We start from the raw sequence: 22567 nt of genomic DNA on the forward strand, positions 1-22567 counted from the left end.
ACAAACCTTATATTCATTGATTTACTAACTTTATACAGTATCTGTTGACTCCTAGATATGAAAATTAAAAAAAAAATGAACAGTCCTACTTCCTCTCATCTTTTCATCCAATCTCTTGGTTATATTGTTTTTATATTAAGATCTATAATTTTCTTTTTGCATAGTTACTATACCTGTATTGACTTTATTTTCTAGATTTATTGAGATAGAAGTGACATATAACATTGTGTAAGTTTAAAATGTACACCTTTAGGGGTGCCTGGGTGACTCAGTCGGTTAAATGTCTTTTTATTTTTTTAATATTTATTTTTGAGAGAGCACATGCATGAGTGGGGGGAAGGGCAGAGAGAGGGGGACTACAGGATCAGGATCCCTGACAACAGGGAGCCAGCTCCTTAAGGGGCTGAACTCAAGAACCTAGAGATCATGCCCTGAGGCGAAGTCAGAGGCTTACTGAGCCACTCAGGCGCCCAAGCATTTGAATCTTGATCTCAGCTCAGGTCTTGATCCTGGGGTTGTTAGTTCAAGCCCTGCATTGGGCTCCATGCTGGGTGTGGAGCGTACTTAAACAAAATTGAATATAAAGTGTACACCTTCCCCTCCCCTCTTTCTTGAATGTTTTTATTATTGCACTGGTCAATTGAACGTAAAAGGAGAAAATGGAGAGGTTAAAGGTATCAGAGGGCTGTGGTCCTTTTATACACTTCACATATGTAGTCATAATTTTGTTTATGGCTGTATTTATTGAGTAGGGCTGTATTTATTTTCCAGCTTTAATGAGTCATAATTGGTGTATATTACCATTGTGTAGGTTTAAGGTCTACGTGATGATTTGAATACGTGTCTTGTCGAATGACTTTTAAAATAAGGGTCGTTAAGGGGCGCCTGGGTGGCTCAGTCGGTTAAGCGTCCGACTTCGGCTCAGGTCATGATCTCACGGTCTGTGAGTTCGAGCCCTGCGTCGGGCTCTGTGCTGACAGCTCAGAGCCTGGAGCCTGCTTCAGATTCTGTGTCTCCCTCTCTCTCTGACCCTCCCCCGTTCATGCTCTGTCTCTGTCTCAAAAATAAATAAAACATTAAAAAAAAATGTTTAAAAATAAAATAAGGGTCGTTAACACCTTCATCACTTCAAATACTATTTTTGTGTGTGTGTGTGTGGTGAGATTTATAACCTTTTCATAACATGCTGTACACCATCATTGCCTGGCTTCATTTCATATTTAAAGTATATTCCAAAAAGGAACAGCAAAGGAAAATATCAAACCAGGAAGCCTGAAAAAATGAAATGATAGGATTTAGATCACCTGGTTATTAGAATCCATAATTGAAATGGGATAGATTCATTCATTAGAAGGAAACTTTTGAATATGAGCCACCTAAAAGTGATTACAGGTGAATGCATGCTAAAACTCAGCAGTGGTGGTAATTAATATGAAAGATGGAGTTTTTACTTTTAATTTTGTCTTCTGTGGGCTGAACTGTTTAATTAAACAAACCTGTGTTACTTTCACAATGGTTAAGACATCTCAGCCTATATCCATTTATTATAATGAGACAGATGGGTGTTCCTCATGGTAAACAGGGACTCTGGTTAGCTCCCTGGTCTTTGCTAAACAGTGGCTAAAAGAACGTCTTGAGATACTGTAATAGCATGATATGTATCTTGAATTTGTCCAGAGCTTTGGAGTTTGTATTTTTCTTTTTTTAAAGTTATTTGTTGGAGGGAGGGAGGAGCAGAGAGAGGGGGAGACCATCTCAAGCAGGCTCTACACTGTCAGTGAGGAGCCCAATGTGGGGCTCGAACTTACTCACGAACCGTGAGATCGTGACCTGAGCAGAAATCAAGAGTCAGATGCTCAATCGACCGAACCACCCAGGCGCTGCTGTATTTTTCTTTTGATTCTCATGCAGCCTCATGATATTACTATTTTATGTGATTTTTATTGCTTGTTTTACAGACGAAGAAAATAAGGCTCAGGGAAATTAAGCTCCTTGCTAAACATCACACCATCCTGTATTCTTTGAATCATTTTTTAAGTAAAATAATTGTTTCTCAATGTATTAGTCTCTTTAATAGAGAATTCTATTCGGTAGAATCTATATGAATTAAGGCAATTTAAAAATCATATTCAGTATCTTACTGGAAGGATTAGAGGAATGTAACTCATTTTAGGAAGATTTTCGCCTTTAAAATGACATAGTTGGGAAAAATTGCTTGTGTGGAGTAGTGTGCTCTGGAGTAGCTGGGGCGGTTGGACAACAGTTCAGAGTTCACTTAATTATCTAGGTGCAACAGCTGTGAACCACCAGTCTGTTTTGGTTCTATCCTGAAATCCTGCTTCTTCATACAAATGAGGGCGGTAGACTGTGGGGATCTGTGGGGATTACAGGACCCTAAGATTCAAGATAAATGGAAGTGTTTGAAGTGGGAGTCAGGTGTTTACACATGGTCTGCTGGTGGCAGAGGACTCCGTTTTCCTCTTTGTGAGTCTGTGTGTCAAAGTGGCTGACCTATGCACATATGGATGCAATTGGTATTGCATTTGGGTGATTTTAATGCTTACACTTGGCTAGATGTTAGTATTTTTGTCTGGGGTGCCCTCTCTGTAGTATACATTGGCTGGATGTTAATATCTGAGGTCTGACATTCGACTTTTGAAGACAAATGGGTAACCATGGTGTAGCCGCGTGCCCCCTATCATAACTGTCGAGGTCTAAAGTGACATGTCCAGCTTCTTGAGGATAGATGCCATCCTCTACCTCCTATTTTCCTGTGTAACTTGAATATAGTAGTATGCTTCCATTCCACATGCTTTCATTGAGAAAGGTTTAGCCTGATGATGATGAGTAATATGGAAATGGATCACATTGTAATTTCAGAGCTATAGTGCAAGTTGAGATAGATGGGAAGCCTGATAATAGCTTTTCTAAGTGCTTTGGAAACTAATCACGATGTCAGGTTTGTTGCTTAAAAACTGGCAAGTGGAATCTAGTTATTAGCATTTCCCAAATTAGTCTCCTGAGATCCAGTTCTCTCTGAATGGCCCTCGAAGGGTTTCGTGATTAAGTAAGTTTGGGAAGCAATGCAAAAAACTTAATAGATTGAATATGAACATATTAAAAATTCAGAAATCCTGCAGTATAGGATTCTAGTGATGTTCATGTAGGTTGACCATCCTAAAACTTTACCCTGGAATGTTGTTTTGTGAAACGTTTTATGTTCTCTGGCACATGTTGGCAAAAGCTGATTTTTTTTTTTTCATTGCCATGCTAGTGCTGATGGGTGGATAAATCCCGTATGTATAAGTATGTGTTAGCATCTTAACATGATGTAGAATTAAAATCCTCTTGATCTATTTAGAGGACAAAAGTCTATTTCACTCTCTAGGCAAGGGAGATGATCTCCAGATCTCACTTTGGATATTCTTTTCTTTATATCCACATGACTAGTAACCTGAAAGTTCAAAAAGTTTGATTTCCTTTCTTGAACCCTGTGGGATTATAAAGGAGGAAAACAGGCAAAGGTGGCAGCCAGATGGGGAAGTGGAAACAAAGGTTCTCAGCAACATGTAAGTTACTACATTTCCTCAATTGTGGGCATTGGGTTCTGCTTTCCTTAACGTTTGTATCTTGAATCTTTTGTGGCCTTCCTTATAGAAAAAAACCTAAAGGTTTGTTTTCGGGAAGAGTTCAAGGGTAGGTTGCACATTTTACCCTGCCTGTTGATAAACCCCAACGTCTGATCAAGTGGTACTTCTGGTGTGCAGGGCCTCTTACTCATTCCTGGGCAGCTCCTCGGCAAGATGCCTGTAAAAAGCATTTGCTTGCATTTGTTGTTCTGCTTGGAAGGGTGAACAGCGTCTCTCTTAGCCGCTCTGTCTGGATATTTTGTTGTGGCTGTGGGCACTGTTCGCCTGGCCTCTCACTTTGTGGCCAAGGGGTGGGACTCTGCAGAGAGGACCAGTCTTGTTAACGTTCGTTTGCTGGTGCGGGAGCTTGCTCATCCCCAGCGTCTTGCCCCCCTTCTTCCCTTCTGGAAAGAGTGAGCTTATCCTAAAAAGAGTGGTCGTCCCTGCACTACTCAGCCTGCATCAGGCATACTCTCGAGAGCCTGCTTCTGACTGGGTGAAGTCTAAATCCTACTGTCTCCTTTTCAGGTAAGAGAACATACTGAAAAATGGCTGTACGAGTGGCAGTTAAGATTTACAAAGGGGGGGGTAGTTTTGGGTAAGTTGACTTTTTTTTTTTAAATAGCTTGTAGAAGGGCTACCACAATTTTGCTTTCATGGTCCCTGAAGGGGTAGTGGTAGAAAAGAAAATACTGTTGTCTTTAAATTTCTCACGCCACTCAAACTTTTTTACGAAGATTGTTTTATTTATTATTTTTTTTTCTTCAGACTTTCTAATAATGGAGAAACCCAAGACAAAATTAAGACAAAGTGTATTAGACACTGTCTTGCGGTAATTCTGGCATTAGATACGGATTTATTGTCTCTTTAAAAAAAATTCCCTAAATCTAACTGTAACTCAAGTAGATTTTTCAGTAGGGCATTTCTCCTATGATCTGATTGGTAGTATTTTTCTGTGTCATTTAGCATTTTGCAAATCTGTTTTAAAAATTCCGTATGTGGGGGCAGGAGGAATATGGGAAATCTCTGTACCTTTCATCCAGTTTTACTACGAATCTAAAACTAACTGTTGAGAACTGAGAACAAACTAAGGGTTGATGGGGGGTGGGAGGGAGGGGAGGGTGGGTGGTAGGTATTGAGGAGGGCACCTTTTGGGATGAGCACTGGGTGTTGTATGGAAACCAATTTGACAATAAATTTCATATATAAATAAAAAAAATACTCTAAAAAATAAAGTCTAGCAAAAAAATTTTTTTAACCAGTCTCTTAAATATTTTCTATGAATACTTCAGTATGATGCAATAAAGCACAGAGTGTTGAACACTGAATATTTTTTCCATCATGCATAAATTGCTACACAGTTAATTGATTTTTATTTTTTGTAATTAGCAATAAAACTATAGGACCTATTACAGTACTATGTTTGGATTTCCACTTTTTTGGTTCAACTGTATTAAGGTAGGCAGAAGGATTGTTTTTGAAAGTCTCTTCTTAAATAAGTGAGGATGAAAATTTACTTTGTACCTACTGGAAATGTACTGATCCATTGTCTTGGAAGGTTAATCAGACACTATGTAAAATTCCTTCCTGAAGTAATAGAATGGAAATTAATAACTTCAGATTTGGTTTATGTGTTTGGTGACGGTCTTTTTAAAAACCATTTTCCTGTGATGACCCGTATTCAGGGACAAAGGAGTGATGGTGAAGTATAAAACTTGCAGTTAGCACAGAAGTACTGGCTTCTGATAGCTTTAGAAAAATACTTCATGTTTGTGTACTTTATTTTGTCAGGGATGTTTTAGTACCTTTAAAGACATGTCACTATGAAAAAAGGTGAAACCTTTAGCTTTGCGTGAACCACGACGAGCCACAGATATGAGCATTAAACAGTCTTATAATGATTGAAATAAACAAAACATCATTAAAATCAATTTTAGACAGATGTGTACATGAATAAAATGTGACCTTCTGTGGCTATTTTTAAGGGGATTGAAGAACTTTCACAGCTGGCTCTTACTGTTGGAACAGACAGCTGCCTGAACTCTTGATTGTTACCTGTTGGAGAAAACCTTTTATACGCTTCTTCTATTGAACAGCAATTACATGCAAAGTGATCCACTCTCCAGAGACAGGCAGAATATTGCAGGATATGAAACCTGGCCAGATGTTCAAAACTGGTTCAACTGTGTTTCATTTTGATAACTCGGTGTGGGGGGGGGGGCCTGCTTTGGGGCTGGAGGTGGTTGTGCTGCACAGGTGGAGGCTAGGACTGAAGCCTCCCAAAGAGGGGCTGTTGTCGGAGGAAGGTGCTTACAGGAGACCAGTGTCCAGGGTTTACTACTCACCTATTTGCCTGTACCTGTCTTCTGTGTCTGAAGTTAAAGCTCTGCTATTGAGGGGTGCCTGGGTGGCTCAGTCAGTTAAGTGTCGGGACTCTTGATTTCAGGTCTTGTCATGATCCCAGGGTCATGGGGTCGGGCCCATGCTGTGTGTGGAGGCTGCTTAAGATTCTCTCTCTCCCTTGCCCTGTGCTCTCCCCTGCGTGCATGTCCTCTCTCCCCTCTCCCCTCCCATCCCCGCAAAACAAAAACTATTGAGAAGCTTTGAGTTATCAGGGCTTGGTCTGCAGGCTTGTAAGCTCGCTCCCTGCTTCTCACACTTGAATGTGAATATGAATCACCTGTGATTGGGTTAAATGGTAAATTCTAACAGGTGTGGGATGAGGCCTGAGATTTTGTAGTTCTAACAAGCCCCCAGGTGTTGCTAATGCTCCGGGTTCAGCGACCACACTTTGCCTGGTGAGGAGCCTCAGTATCAATACCTACTCAGGTGGTTATTTTTAACATATTAGACATGGTCTAGTCAGCACCAGCTGATCAGTTTGCAAAGCCAATAACTGAGCATGTGATGGAGGTGAATTGACGAACTGTAGACACTGGCCCCTTCATAGATGATGTAAGTGATGTGTGACCTGCTGGTTTCTCTGGAAGGAACGTGGGGCATTGTAACCTGCGATGAGCTGCTGTAGCAGTTCCTTCCTGGGACTCCTGGTTGCCTGCAGCCCTGCCCCTTGCCCCTTCAGTACAAACCTCTTTCTCTGCTCTGCTGCCACTACCCACACCTCCTCTGCTTCTTCTGCTGTCACTTCCCACCCATTAGGAGCCTTTAACTGCCTTGGGTTTGACTCATGTCTTGGACCTGGGTCTCCTGACAGCATCTTCTGCACAGCCTGGCTTGCAGCTGCCCTACTTCAGCTCACTGATTTTCTTTTTTAATTTTTAAGATTTTTTTTTATTAAAAAAATTTTAATGCTTATTTTTGGGAGAGAGAGAGACAGAGTGTGAGTCAGGGAGGGGCAGAGAGGGAGACAGAATCTGAAGCAGGCTCTAGGTTCTGACCTGTCAGCACAGAGCCCATTGTGGGACTTGAACCCACGAACCGAGAGATCATGAGCCGAGGTCAGATGCTGAACCTACTGAGCCCCCCGGGTGCCTTGACTTTTTTTTTTTTTTTTTTTTTTTTTTCCCAAAAATCCCCACACTCAGCTCGGGGTATGAACTCACAAGCCCGGAATCCACATTCTCCACTGACTGAGCCAGCCAGATTCGCCTTGCTGGTTTTAGATCTAGAAACTGCGGGTAGCTACTTCTCTTGCACTCACCACACAATTTTCCCATGTAATCAACCAGTTTCAGGCAGGTGTGTGTGTATGTGTATGTTTAAAACAGCTTCCATGTCTCAGCTTGTTATATTTGTGCTTTGAATTTTCAACTTAAATGTTCTTCCTGTGTCCTAGATACCATGTAAACTCTTGAAGAGAGTGGGCAGTGGCGTGGCAGTGTGATAGTTTGTATTCTTCAGGGATTCCTTTCCCATTTTCTTCAGTGTTTTAAAGGAGAATGTCACACATTTGGTAATTGGAGTTTTACAATGTAGAACTCTGTTCACCTGTATTCCACCATGAATATTTTATATCCGCACATATCCATCTACCTTTCCCTGATCCATCTCACTGTCTTAATTTTGGTGCCTTTAAAAACAAACGACAGGGGCGCCTGGGTGGTGCAGTCGGTTAAGCGTCTGACTTCAGCCAGGTCACGATCTCGCGGTCCGTGAGTTCGAGCCCCGCGTCAGGCTCTGGGCTGATGGCTCAGAGCCTGGAGCCTGTTTCTGATTCTGTGTCTCCCTCTCTCTCTGCCCCTCCCCCGTTAATGCTCTGTCTGTCTCTGTCCCAAAAATAAATAAACGTTGAAAAAAAATTTTTTTTTATAAAAACAAATGACAGGCATCAGTTTGCATATTTCAACATGTTTATTTCAACTAGAGCTCAATATTTTTATGTGAAATTAACTTATGAAATGCACATATTCTTAATTGTATATAAGTTGAGCTTTGACAAATGCATACACCTGTATAAATCAATCCCTGGCAGGATACAGAACATTACTGTCACTGAGAAAGTTCCTCATGTGCTTTCTCAGCTTGTTTGTGCTTTTGTGATGCTTCCCCCACAAAAGAACTCCTTGATCAAATAAGTGATTGTTGATCAGTTTATTTTTTTCAGACTACACTTTGATCAATTTTACTTCATACACATTTACTCTCTTACTTTGAAATATAGATTGTATAACACTTTCTAATAAGTTAATATTTAGCTTATTTAGACTAACTCATGGTGCTATTTCTGATAAAAAATTAAAGTTTTAACAGTAAATTAGAGTATCCGGTTTTTACTTGGCACGAATTATTTCCCAATGACTAGGTTGATTCTTCTAACATTATACAACATGGTTGGTGAGAATATATAAGTTGAGATGTGGAAATCTGGAGGTAACCATATTCTAAGATTCTTTGGGTCAACACACCTAATTTCTCTGGCCAGCTGTTTGCTGTGAAGATTTTATTTGAGGATGTATTTACCTCCTCACTAAGCCTGATAGATGTTGGTTCACTCTTTTTTTTCCCCTCCCAAATCTAGAGGCATTTTTATTTTACCTTTTTGAGTATAGTTGACATACAACGTTGCATTAGTTTCAGGTGCACAACATAGCGGTTCACCTCTGTACATGATGCTGTGCTCCCCACAAGTGAAGCTACTATAGGTCACCATGCAACACTATTACAGTCTCTCTGGCCATATTCCCTACGTTTCCTGTACCTTTCATCCCCATGACTTACTCATTCCATAACTGGAAGCCTGTATCTGGAACAGAAAGCTTTGTTCCCAGGACTGTCTTAACTCCTGATGTTCCATTTTTGTATGCTGTTGTGTCTGCTTCACCGCCAATACTTCACGAAGGACAGGATTGATCTGGATCCATGCTGATGTGGATACACAGAGCTGTGTAAAACCTCCACTGTCCAGATGGCAACTTGCTTGAAATGCCAGGTTCTCAGAATGACCTGTAACTAGGAAGCAAAAAAACACCCCACAGTGTCTTTGGTGACAAAGAAGTGGTGTTTTAATATGTACCCGAAAGTAACCTAGCAGAAAGGGTATGGTCAAAATGAATGAGTTCATAAAGTTGTTCAGGGGCTATAAAGTACTCAAATGGAATTCTTTTAAAGTGCCTTAAAACTTCCATTTTTTATTTTTTCATTCACATTAGTCACTGTAACACACTTTAATGGAGCATGTGACTCATGTTCTGAAAGGCCATGTAGCTTCTTCAACTGTTATTTACATTTAGGCATATTTTGCTTTTTCAGTGAATAGTGAACTATAAGCAAAGGGTTTATTTGACTGTTTTTGGCTATAAAAACCCAGAGTAAAACTGAGTTAGAGATATGATATGGTAGGTGCTCAGAAGCTTTTTTTTTTTTTTTTACAGTCTTGCCCCAGAATACTTGATAGAAATTTATAGTGATTTTTTTTAAATTTTTTTTTCAACGTTTATTTATTTTTGGGATAGAGAGAGACATAGCATGAACGGGGGAGGGGCAGAGAGAGAGGGAGACACAGAATCGGAAACAGGCTCCAGGCTCTGAGCCATCAGCCTAGAGCCTGACGCGGGGCTCGAACTCCCCGACCGCGAGATCCTGACCTGGCTGAAGTCGTTCGCTTAACCGACTGCGCCACCCAGGCGCCCCTATAGTGATTTTTTTTAAAGGTACATCATTTAATAGGAAGTTTGTTTTCTTGCTTGTAAAGGAATGCAATAAAATATCCCAGCAGTTTTTAAAAGCACAATATATGACCCTTAGAACCAAATTGAACAAATACTCAACAGTTATCTACTCAAAAATTTAAACCAGGGGCACCTGGGTGGCCCAGTCAGTTAAGCATCTGACTTTGGCTCAGGTCATGATCTCCCAGTTCAGGAGTTTGAGCCCCATGTTGGGCTCAGTGCAGACAGCTCAGAGCCTGGAGTCTCAGTGGGTCTGTCTCTATCTCTCCCCTCCCCTCTCCCCCGCTTTTCCCCTCTCTCCCCTCGCCTCTTCCCACCACCTCTCCCTCTCTCCTCTTGCTCAGTTTTTCCCTTTCTCTCTCAAGCATTAAAAAAATTGAAAAAAACAAATTTAAACCAGAGACTGGCTATATATCATTAGGGAGAATACAGAAAGTTAACTATCTATGTAAAGTTAACTAGGCCAGAAAAAACAATCCCTATACACATGCTTACTCTATTGTTTTCCAAGCTACTTAATTTATTGTTGCTCCTTTCAGAGATGAAAGGACAGGAGTAATTTTGGCAAACACTTGCTGAAGTTAGTACTGATAAAATAACTCAGAGCCATGTTTTAAGAAAAATAAATTCAGCTTCTAAATCTAAGCAACTTTCCCCCAGTAGGAGACTTCAATTATATTGTAAGATGAAATACCTAAGTAAGAGGTGGGTGGGGGCTGGGGGTGGAGTGTGTGTGTGTATAATTCGTACAAACGTGTGACAAGGTAGAGAATTGTGGGAAATGGTGGGGGAAGTTTCCCCCTCTAATAATACCCTTCCCTCTGAAATAGAAATATCAGTGATCATGTCTCCAATCCTGCAGAACTCCTGCATTTATGATATGCTCATCCTCCCAAAAAAGGCTGCCATTTATGCAAGTTTTTATTATATTTTAACCTTCATTTAAAAGTTTAAGCTTCTAGGACAGGAGAGCAGTCCACAAACTCCTTTCTGTTGAGTGGGGTATCTTCCCCTTTTTCTACGTGCATCCTACCTGTTCTTGAAGGGTCAGCATGAAGCCCAACCATCTTGAAGCTTTTCTCACGTCAAATGTCTGCCTGTTCCTCTGTTTTGTGAGGACCTATTGTATTGACTTAAAAACCTTTTGGCATCATTCTTCAGGGCAGATAATTGCTCACTAATTATGGTATATATTAGCCTTGTCTTAATGATGTAAATTCCTCTGTGCAAGAGCCCTCTCAACGTTTCTTTTACATTTTCTACCTTTTCACCTTTTCTTGTTTAGTGTTTTGGAGAGCCTTCACTCAATAAGTATTGTTGGCTGATTGTCTGAATATTGAGAGGCCACTTGTCTCCATGAATGTGATTAACTTCATTTTTCCTCTTTCCTATCAACTTAGAATTAATAGAAGGATTATTTTGAGGCAAAATCGTTTGGCATTTTGTTTCTTTTTATCTTCATTTTTAAGTTACCATGCAATTGGCCATATTTCAGTAATAGTTTCAACATTCACCCCTTTTGGGGTGCATATTATTTGGGGTGCATGGGTGTCCCCATTAAGCATCTGAGTCTTGATTTCGGCCCAGGTCATGATCACATGGTTTGCGAGTTTGAACCCCGTGTTGGGCTCCATGCTGACCGTGTGGAGCCTGCATGTGATTCTCTCTCCCTCTCTCTCTGCCCCTCTGCCCTGCTCACTTGTACACATGTGCTCTCTTTCAAAATAAATACATTAAAAAATATATTAAACATTCACCCCTTTAATAATTCCTTTCATCTGCGAAGAACAAATTATTTTTCTAAGATAATTTTCCAGAATGACTCTGTAGAGCAGTTAGGCCCTATTGAATCTAGAATGTAAGAAAAATCGAACTCTGAAGTTCAGCTTCTGAATGACTTGGGAGCAGAGAATGCTATACACTTTGCTTTGTGTATTCTGGTCCGAAATGTAGGGGTTCTATCAGCAGCTGAGCTCTTTGTGTGGACTTGCTTTGATGTGGTTGGGGTCTGAAGAGAAGCACTGAGCCAGAGAAGACTTACTGGCTTATCCATCTTCTTAGTCTTTTGTCTAGCTGTGTCACATGATTGGATGTATCTCCCTGCCTGAAAAACCAATGACAATCAATGTTGAGGTCACAGTTTGTCCTACACGGTGTTACTAGTTGTAACTTTATGCCAACAAATTTTCCACATGTCCTAACAAATTAGGGAACCTGTCAAAACTAGGACTTGTGTTCCCTCCATTAGAGGAGGCATGTACTGTTGGGGAGGCTGGGTTGAACCAAGATTTTTGTATTAGTTTCTTGTTGCTGCTGTAACAAATCGCCATGAATTAGTGGCTTAAAACAACACAGATGTATCATCTTAGAGTTCTAGAGACCAGAAGTCTAAAACTGGCCTGCAGGGCTGTGTTGTTTATGGAGACTCTAGGGGAGAATTCATTACCTTCTCCAGCTTCTGGAAGCTACTCGCATTCCACAGTAGCTCAAGACCATGTCACTCTGGCCTCTGCTTCCATTGTCCTATCTCCTTTGATTCTCCTGCTTCCCTCTACCATTTGTAAGAGCCCTTGTGATGACATTGGGCCCACTCACCTCAAGACCCTTAACTTAATCATGTTTTTGAGGTCCTTGTTGCCATGTAAGTAACATATTCATAGGTTCCAAGAATTAGGATGTGGGCTTCTTCACAGAGCCATCATTCTGCCTACCATACCCTAAGTCTACCCCTTCCTCCCAGTGACACAGCTGTCACCCTTCAGGCTGTCACCTCTAAAGTGTTGGACAACTGCAATTGATTTCTGTTAACCTGGAATTTGATTTTTATCCAACAAATAAGATGGAAATATTTTCCCTGATATTGGTATATCTTAACTTATAAATGTTGAATAATTTTTAAAAATAGCTCTTCTTTCTCTCTTCGCTTGACTTTTCTTCTGTTTTTATTTCAAGTGTATTTCAAGTGCTTTTCACATTGTGGTTTTCTTTTCATCTGTAGAACAAACTTCACACTCATTAAGCTGTTTCTCCCCTCCCTGGTCCCTTGACTATTAATCTCTCAAACTCTAGTCTTTTTCCCTTGGGGAATTTCTCGTTCTGTTGTGATTTGTGGTGCCCCCCCCCCCCCCCTTTTCATGTAGTTTCTTCTTTTCACCCTCTGGTCCCTCCCTCACAATTCTTGTATCTTTGTCTTTTTCATCTGACAATAGAAAGTGATGTACATTTTGAACTTGCAACACTGCCATTTATCAGCAGAACATAGTATAATATCCGCTTTTGCTGATAAGAGAGTGGCAAAATTAATGTCAGAAATAAGCTGCTTAGTAACCTAAGAATTGAGGAAAAACCCATTCATATACAAAGGTATCTGAAGCAGGAACAATTTGTCCATCTTTTCCAAGAATTGTGAACATTTTCCTTTTTGACCTTTCTTGTTGTTGGTGCTGATAGCACAGCTAGTGAAATAAATTAGACCCCTTTTTGCTTTATTAATGGGTAAGGCTGTTCGAGAATTTTCACTGGTCCAAAAGACTAGAGCATTTAGCAGTGGTTTTCAAGTGTGGTTCTCAGGACAGCGGCATTAGAATCACCTGGGAACTTGCCAGAAATGCAAATTATCAGGCTCCACTCCAGACCTACTGATCAGAAGCTCTTGGGGTGGGGTTCAGAAGTCTTTGTTCTAACAAGGTCTCCAAGAGATTCTGATATACAGTCAAGTTGAAGAGCCCTTAACTGTATTGTTTGGTCACCCTAGTGGGTGGGGGGGTGGGGGAAGGATGAACTCTTTTTGATCTCTTTCTAGATCATTTTATGTGTTTACTAGTCCCAGTGTCCAGGGATGTTGCTTCCTATAAATTATGTTTACTGAGAATATTTACAATTTCAGTACACCATCCAAAGTCCCTTTATTTTGCCTTGGAATTAGTAATCTGTGGGTTGGCATCAGGAAGAAATAGTTCTTACTTGGAGCACCTACCTACAGGGCGTAAAGCTTAGGGGGTATCAAAGTAAACACAACTCTCATTCCTGGAACCCCCTGATTTGTTCCTATCTCTGATAGCCCTACTTCCCATCTTTAAAAATGTGACAGTTATCATAAGTGTTAATGTTTCAACTCCTTGAAATCTTTAAAATGAATCACCAAGTTATTGCATATGGAAAGAGGAACTCTCTCTCCCCTTGCTTCTGCAAAGTCCTTCAAAGTAAAATTTATATCTACCACATAAGCATGTGTTTATGGCAAATCAGGTCATCCATAGGCTTATCTCCAAATGTGGTGAAAAGTCCATGGGGCCACTTAATTATATTGAACTATAATTCACATGCAATAGTGTGCATCCATTATTAGTGTCCATTTTGCATTTCAAGGAGTCTTGACAAATGTGTGTACCAGTGTAACCATGACCACAGTCATACAGAAAACTTGTTCAAGCCCTTTTGGAACCCATCCCTCCCAACCACTTGATTTCAGGCAACCACTAGTCTTTTTTGATTTTTAGTCTTTTTTGCTTTGGTAGTCTTTATGCTTTTTCTAGGATTTCTTACAAACGAAAGCATGGAATGACTAGGCCCTGTGAATGTTCAGCTGCATAAGAAACTGGCTTCCCAAAGGGTTGAACTATTTTACATGCCCACCAGCAATGCCTCAGAGTTTCCACTGAGCTGCTTTGACATGCTGTGATACCAGACAGATAGAAATTCCGTGTTGATATCTAATGTGTATATATTCCCATTACACACGCGTGTATAACTGCCTGTGTGCATAAGTGTGCAGAGAAATATGGATCAGTTTTATTGTATGAAGAACACCAATTTTGCTAGTAAATATAAGATCTTTCTATAGAACATAAAATTCTAACCCATGAGCATATACACAAACCGTTACACTACGTGTAAGTGATTTCTGTGTCTTTCCCTTAATATGTATTTACTTTTATCATTTGCTGGCTATTACTAACAGGCAAGTGGCAAACTTCAGAAAAAGAATAGCAACCCTAACACAAGAAAATTGTTATTTTTTTCCCCTCCGACTTGGGAAAAGGTAAATGTTCTATGAGTGTGGTATTCGTTTAGTTGGGTATAGCTGAAGCCTCCAGTACTGCATGATGCAAGGTGCAAGAACCTAGTAGATACACAGTGGGCAATGGGGTGCAGATGAAGGAAACTGAGGAAGAATGATCCTGCAGGGAACAGGAGGAATAGACTGGCAGCAGGGAAAAAATTCTCAAGGAGGCATGTTCAGGACCCAGGGGTCAAATGAGGATGGAATGAATGGATGCAGCCGCCGTGGAGACAAGGAGACTAGATTTACACACATGTCGTCATGACACTGAGAAGAATGTGCAGAATATCCAACAGAAGTAAAAGCAGCATGCTAAAAGGGAAGACGGTGACTCATTCTGTAGCTGAGGTGGAGAGGAGAAAATTGAGGAAAGCTTCAGGAAGAGCAGTTAGCAGTGGAACAGAAGAATAGAGTAGTAAAATGAATTTCATCTGTATGTGTGACATGCTGGTATTGTTGAATACTGTTCCTAGAGGGTGGGAATAAAAAATAATGGTGGGGTGGTCAGATTACACAGGATTGCGTCCTAAAGGTATGATGGCTAGTTAAGCTGCTGCTGTTAATTTATGTCCCACAGTGAGCAGAGTCCCTGGAAACGGCCTGAGCCAGGGGCAAGGTGCCGGTATAAATTTCAGTGACTCATCTCTTGGGTCTAAAATAGCAGGCTAGAGGTCAAAGTGTAGTAAAGGAAGGAAGTCTTTGTGACACATGTTCCTCTCAAAAGCAAACTCAGACCCAGCATACGTAATGCAATTTCTCAAACGGGTGTAGAGAGATTGAGGTGGGCGATGGGACTTGAGCCTACATCAAATCTGTGTTTTCTATACAGGGACACTTTGACTTTTTTCCCCACTGGGCTGCCATTTTCCAAAAGACTTTAGGTATACCTTTGGGCATAAATATATTCTGTTGGGATACATGCAAGGGCTCAGAGACTCTTAAGGGAATAGCTGTCGAGGTTTTAACTTCATATGTGCTCTTTGCTAAAGTTGATCTTCCTTAGAATGCATTTGCTTTCTTTTCTCCCTTTTTACTGGAGGAAGGCATTCCTCTTGTCTTCCTGGAATTTTAATATGGTATGTAGTCCTGTAATGTGAAACATCCCAAGTGCTAACCCTGAGGGTGCTTTGCTTATGCAGAATTCAAGACCTATTCATCAGTTGATGGGTAATTAAAAATAAACTTTGGGGCACCTGAGTGGCTCAGTTGGTTGAACATCTGACTCTTGGTTTTAGCTCAGGTCATAGTCTCATGGGTTTGTGAGATCAAGCCCCGCATCGGGCTCTGACCTTATAGAGCATAACCTTCTTGGGATTCTCTCTCTTGCTCTCTCTCTGTCTGTCCCTCCCTCTCACACACTTTCTCTCAAAATTAATAAATAAAAACTTAGAAAAACGAATTTGATGATGGACCACAGTCTTTGGCTTGAAGCTCCAAAGGAGTTTAGAGATTTCAGTGCTGTGGCTGCAGCTACTCTTCTACACTCCTCTGCTTATTTAGACTAAAAGGATTTATCAGCATTTGTGTATAGAAATAAAAATTGGAATAAAATTGATGCTATACCTTTGTTATCTTAGCATTAGGGAATATTTGCCCATGGATGTGTGAGTTAATTTTTTAAAGCTCTATGTATCTTGTCAAGAGGTACATTTCAAGTCCAGTTTTACTCTTTATATTTAATAATTATTGACCAAAATGTTGTAATATTTATGTGATTTTTTTTCAGCTGTTTCCTGGTAACTGTATAACTCCGAAGAAATTCCTTCATTCATAGGGGCTAAATTCAAATTAACCCAAAACTTAAAATTCTAAATGATAAGCCTATTTTTGGTGGGTGTAGGGATGTATAATAAATAGTTCAGTCAATAAAATACTTGGAATAAAGATCAATTCATTAGGATAAAACTTGCAGAAGTAGAATGGAAATGTGAAAAGGAAATGATAAAACGTGAATGTTAAAGAACTTATTTTTAAATTATTTTTAAATAACCTTTTAACAATAAGTACCAATTCACTATAGGATTTAGATTCTTATGGCTTTGAGTGATATAATAGCTATTTTACTTAAAGTCAACACTTACAACATCCATTGTTGTAATTGCATTGTTAACTCTTTTGATTATACGAAGAAAAAAATTAAGGTATTAACTTAAAATTGACTTTTAGTTGCATAGTTGTTTCTAGGCTGTTCTAGAGGGATAGAAGTACAGATTTTTGAGAACCAATGTTATGGGTAATGGGACATCACTGAAACATTTTGAATAGGGGAACACCTGACAAGATTGATGGCTATGAAGAGGTATTCTTCTAAGTAGACGATGGGGAGGGTACATCTCAAAGGTTGGAGGTGATGAGAGACTAGGAGCAATAAAATAATGAGTAGGATTTAACAGAATTTCAATGAGTGATGTACCATTTAGAATGTTTCTCACAGCAAAGAAACTTCAGTTTGGCTCAAATAACAAAATAATTATGTTCCCTAACAAGAAATCTCAAGGTAGAGTGACATCTGTGTTGGTTAACTCCATGAATTACGGTTTCTATGTTATGCTTGTGTCAAAAAATGGCAAAGGTCTTAGGGGCCACCATGAATAGCTTAGACCAATCAAGACTTATATCCTGGACCTAGGGCTGGAGCACACCTTGCCCTGAAGCACATGGCCTTAGAAGGACAGTGTAGTTAAGTGAAAACCAAATTGAGGTTTTCAGAAGAAAAAGAGGTAAAGAATTCAGGGGAAATCCCAACCTTTTTAATTTTTTTTTAATTTTTTATTTTTGAGACAGAGACAGAGCATGAGCAAGGGAGGGGCAGAGAGGGAGGGAGACACAGAATCGGAAGCAGGCTCCGGGCTCTGAGCGGTCAGCACAGAGCCTGATGCGGGGCTCGAACTCACGAACTGTGAGATCATGACCTGAGCTGAAGTCAGATGCTTAACCAACCAACAGGCGCCCCCGGGGAAATCCCAATCTTGGGCACAGCAGAGAGTATAGAGAGTGGGCACCAGTACATGACCCAGGATTCGGAGTCCATAGAATTTAGCTACTAACTGCATGTGGAATATAAATTGGTGGGATTAAGTTAGGCATGCCCTTTAGGTTTCTGACCTGGTCATCAGATAGATTATGGGTCCATTTAATGATGAGAGTCAGAAGGGTGGGCAGATATGGTAGGCAGAGTAGTGCCCCCCCCCCAAGATGTCTGAGTCTTAATTTCTAGAATTTGTAAATTTTACCTTACTTAGCAAAAAGGGTGTTGCAGATGTGATCAAGGTTAAGGACCACCTTGATGGCTGGATTAGCCTGGATAATACAGGTGGTCACAATCTCATCATTAGTCCTTGAAAGCAGAGAACCTTAACTGATTGTTGTCAGAATAAGAACATGAATGAGAGCAAGAGAGTGAACTGGAATGTTGGAAGACATGGCAGGAGAAATCCAAAGTATGAAAGGAACTTGGACTTGATTTAGGATTGCTGGCTTTGAAGATGGAGGAAGGGAGCCAGGAACCAAGAAATGTGCATGGCCTCTAGTTGCTGGGAATAGTAAGGAAACAGATTTTTCCCCTAGGCCCTCCAGAAAGGAACACGGCCCTGTGGGCACCTTGATTTTAGCTCAGTGAGACCTCTGTGACACTTCTGACTTTAAGATAACAGATTTGTGTTTTAAGCCACTAGGTTTGTGCTTTTCATTATGGGAGTAATAGAAAACAAATGCAGCTGGTTTGCCCAGGTTTTCCACTGAGGAATGCATATTTCTTCCGTAGATCCTGAATTAGATGTGCCAAAGGTTAACAGTCTAGGGCTGTGGGCATCTAGTCTCTTGATGTACATGCTTGCTTTAGCAAAGGAGAAAACAGAGTTATGAAGAAGCACTTTATTTGAAGCTTTCTTGTTTTCAGTGTTCTATACTTTGTCATCTTCCTCAAAATTAGGATTTGGCATGGATAACCTCAGGTTCCCTTCACCTTGAAAATTTTGAAGATCTTTGCCTTAGATAAAACAGAACACTTCCCTACCCAGTATAGTCTACTCTCTGTTGAACATGAGGAAAAGAGGGAGAAGTACATACAAGAATTATTGGGGAACATAGGAACATAACATTCATTATAAAATCTGAGTGCGGGCCTCCAGTGCCTTGTTTAGAAATGTAGTATTCCTAAATGTTAGACATTAATCAACATGGGCCCTGGAATTTTTGTGTTGACATCACTCCTTTTACATCAAGGTAAGTGAAACATAAGGTTCTGAACAGAAACCTGTGTTGTCCTAACTAGCTAAGGGGCCACATACCCACCATCATGAAAATCTGTGTGTTGGCATCATTGTGGATTATTCCATCACATGATCCGGGGGAGGTGTCGAAAGTGTTCCCCTTCACGAGCACTGGTATTCCTTGTTCAGAGATTTTCAATATCATAAGGAGAATCTACCACTTGACAGAGAACTGTTGCCTTATAAAGCTGATGCTATGGTCTGAATTCCCCAAGTGGGGCAATTTGTTAGGTATAGGATAGGATCAGATTGTAGAGGATAGCAGTGGGGAAGAATGCACACCAAAGTCCGTCCTTTAGGGCCACCCCTGGCCTTATCCCTGTTTAGCATGAGTACTGCTCTGACTGAAAATCCCATTCTGCACAAGGTTTTGAAAAGGTAGAATGTCTAATACAACTTCTGGCTTGAACACAGAGATGGACACTCTTGCTAGTCGGAGGGGTGGACTGCAGTCACTGGGGACATGAGGGTCCTACTTCATTGTTGTCAACTCCCCTGGCTGAAGATCCCATTCATACCCATCCTCACCCATTCAAGGACTCCCAAATACAGATTCTGCAGGGGGAAAAATTTCCTAGGAAATTCCATAGATTTCCTAACAATTATCTCATTGACAGGGAGTCTGTAATGTGATTCCATCTGGATTAGCTTTTGCTCTTGTACCCTGGAAAACTTTAATAGTTATCTAAGCACTTGAGCAATAATTGAACAAATGTCTTTGAACTTGTTGTCCAGACCTGGGCTTGCCAAATGCTGTGGTGAGACTTGAAGTGGTTAAGTCCACCATGAATGAACCCCTTAAGCTGCAAGGCCTGTATGTTTGTGCCTGATTGTGTTGCTGGGAAAAGTTCTTTGGAAATTATGACCTTGACCAGACTTTGAATAGCTGATCAACATGAGGCCATGAGAGGGGCACTTGGGTAGCTTAGTAGGTTAATTGCCTGATTCTTGGTTTTGGCTCCAGTCATGATCTCTTCATTTGTGAGATCGAGCCCTGAATTGGGCTCTGTGCTGACAGTGTGGAGCCTGCCTGAGATTCTCTCTCTCCTCCTCTCTCTGCCCCTCCCCTGTGTGTGTGTGTGTGTGTGCACATGTGCATGTGTTCGCATGCTCTCTCAAAAGATGTGGCTGCAGGAGAAAGATCCACTTCATGTCTCTAAACAGACCAACAGTGTCATAGGGCATTGGTCATAGGGGACTCCGTGGTAAGCCTTGTCTTCTCTTGCTCTGCCAATCACTATTCAAGGTGTACCACCATCAAAAATGTTTCCCTGAAGACTGTTTAGTAATATTTTTTCCCCTACACTTTCTGGGTCTCTGTTTTAGTCATTTCTGGCTGTTTTAAAAAGATAGATTGGGTGGCTTAAACAACAAACATTTCATATCCTTCTGGAGTTTGGGAAGTCCAAGACCAAGGTGCTGGCAGGTTCAATGTCTGATAATGTTCCTCTTCCTGGTTTGTACATAGCCATCTTCTCTGTGTCTTCATATGGCCTCCCATATCATGTGGGGAGGAACAGATCTTGTGTTTCTTCTTTATAAGGTCACTAATCCCATTAGGAGGCCCTAGCCTCATGACCTAATCTAACCCTGACTCTCTCCCAAAAGTCCCACTTTGAAATACCATCACCTTGGGGACTAGGACTTCAGCATATGAATTGTAGGGAACACAAACATTCAGTCTATAACCATCTCAGTAGAACAAGAAAATGAGACAGATTGTTCTGTAATTTTTTTTTAAGCATAACACTAATACACCATCCGAAAAGGATAGCCATTTTGGGGGGTTTTTGTTGCTATAGGAAGGAGGTTAATATTAATAGTAGTGGGACTTGGGAATTACTTTCAGATCTTGAGCCCATATCCTGAAGTGATTTTGAAGAAAAGAAAAGCAGAATAAGTCACTGACTTTTTTTTAATTAAAAAAAATTTTTTTTAATGTTTATTTATTTTTGAGATAGAGACAGAGCATGAATGGGGGAGGGTCAGAGAGCAAAGGAGACACAGAATCTGAAACAGGCTCCAGGCTCTGAGCTGTCAGCACAGAGCCCGACACGGGGCTCGAACTCACAGGCTCAACCGACTGAGCCACCCAGGGCCCCCCCCCCTTTTTTTTTTTAAGAACAGTCCTGAAAATGGTGAGGGGCATGTGTGGGGTGCCTTTGTTTTGTTCTTTTTTCATAGCATCTCCCTTCTAGCCTGGCCCACGGTAAATGTTCGACAAACACATTTTGTTTGAATGAATCGATCATAAGTGGGAGTGGTTTACAGCAATAACTGGTCGAAGAGCTATTTTGTTAAATGCCATTGAGCTTTGGGCACCATGCTTGGAGCTCACTGCATGAAAGTAATGGGTTAAAGGTTCTTTCTCATCCTTCTGATATCAGTCACTTGGGACTCTAACAGTTAAGAAACTCTTTAAAGCTGGCTGGTCTGGAAACAACATTAGGTCGTGCAGAAGTACTTAAGGGAGGCTTGTTTTTCCTTTTTTGTCTAAAAGTGAAGGCTGGTGGGAACTTACTCAGTCATCCGTGAGTCTACCCTCAGATTGTACCTCTGCACCCCATGGGTTATTACAGAAGATGTGTTTGTGGTATTTATTGAGTACATACTTGGGCAGTTTACTGACTTGACTCTAATAACCAGTGACAGGAAGCTTCTGGCTGAGGTTGAGATGAACAGACAATGGAGTTGGCCTGTCATACCCCATGAAATGAGGTTTTCAGGGACTGGGACTGGGGTTTTCAGTTTTCAAAGCAGGACCAGTTGGTCACCTGGGACTGAAATCGCTGCCCTTTGCTGGCAGGCCATAAGGGGCTGACCTGTGTACTTCTTCCCACCCTGCCATCTCCCCTGAGTCCTGTCTCTGCTCTGAGGCATGGTGGGGGGTAACCGTTTGAGGGTACATGTGAAGGGAAAGAAAAATGGGACTCAGTTTGAGTCACATGTAATTGCTCATTTCAAATTGTATTAATAAGGAAGAGTATGTTTACTGAGACTTGAAGCTTTCACTCCGTGGGGACATCAGAACCCATCACCTCATTCCTCAGGGGCCAGGGACTCAAACTGCTTCTCTGCCTCACAGCAAAACCAAGATGAATCTGTGTGTCTATTAAACTGCAGTGAGAATAGGGTTCAGAACCCCTCCTGCCCCTGGAGGTTGTTGTTCAAACACAGGTGGTTTCTACTTGCCAGTCTAAGTACCTCTTACAGCGCAGTGAGGCTGGGGACTCGCCCATTCCGTGAAAATATGCTATGTTATTTGTGCCTTGACCAGGATGCCCCTGAGTTTGATGGGGTGACTCCAGATTGGCTCATGAAGCCCATCTCTGACAATGCAGTGGCAGGAAGTTTTCTTGGCCACATTTCTTTCCTTCAGTTAGTGCTGTGAGGGATAGAAAAATGAAGGGACTGGTGGGGCCCCTCCAGAATAAGATCAGGGAGGCAACTCTAAAATAAAGTAGAGCCGGTAGCATG

General features: G+C 41.0%; 1 protein-coding gene across 12 annotated transcripts in view; it reads left to right on the top strand.

Moving 5' to 3' along the window:
- PLCB4 (phospholipase C beta 4) overlaps positions 1–22567 on the top strand; it is a 419941-nt gene that overhangs the window by 107525 nt on the left and 289849 nt on the right. The window contains exon 1 of one of the 12 annotated variants that reach the window (XM_040447669.1): positions 4056–4157. The exons of the other annotated variants lie outside the window; for them this stretch is intronic. The gene's annotated coding sequence lies outside the window, so the exon portion shown is untranslated. Of the gene's footprint in view, positions 1–4055; positions 4158–22567 lie in introns of those variants that run through there. 12 annotated transcript variants of the gene reach the window in all.

Source organism: Herpailurus yagouaroundi, unplaced genomic scaffold, assembly GCF_014898765.1.
Source record: "Herpailurus yagouaroundi ecotype Mexico unplaced genomic scaffold, PumYag 196, whole genome shotgun sequence".
NCBI classification, from domain to species: domain Eukaryota; kingdom Metazoa; phylum Chordata; class Mammalia; order Carnivora; family Felidae; genus Herpailurus; species Herpailurus yagouaroundi.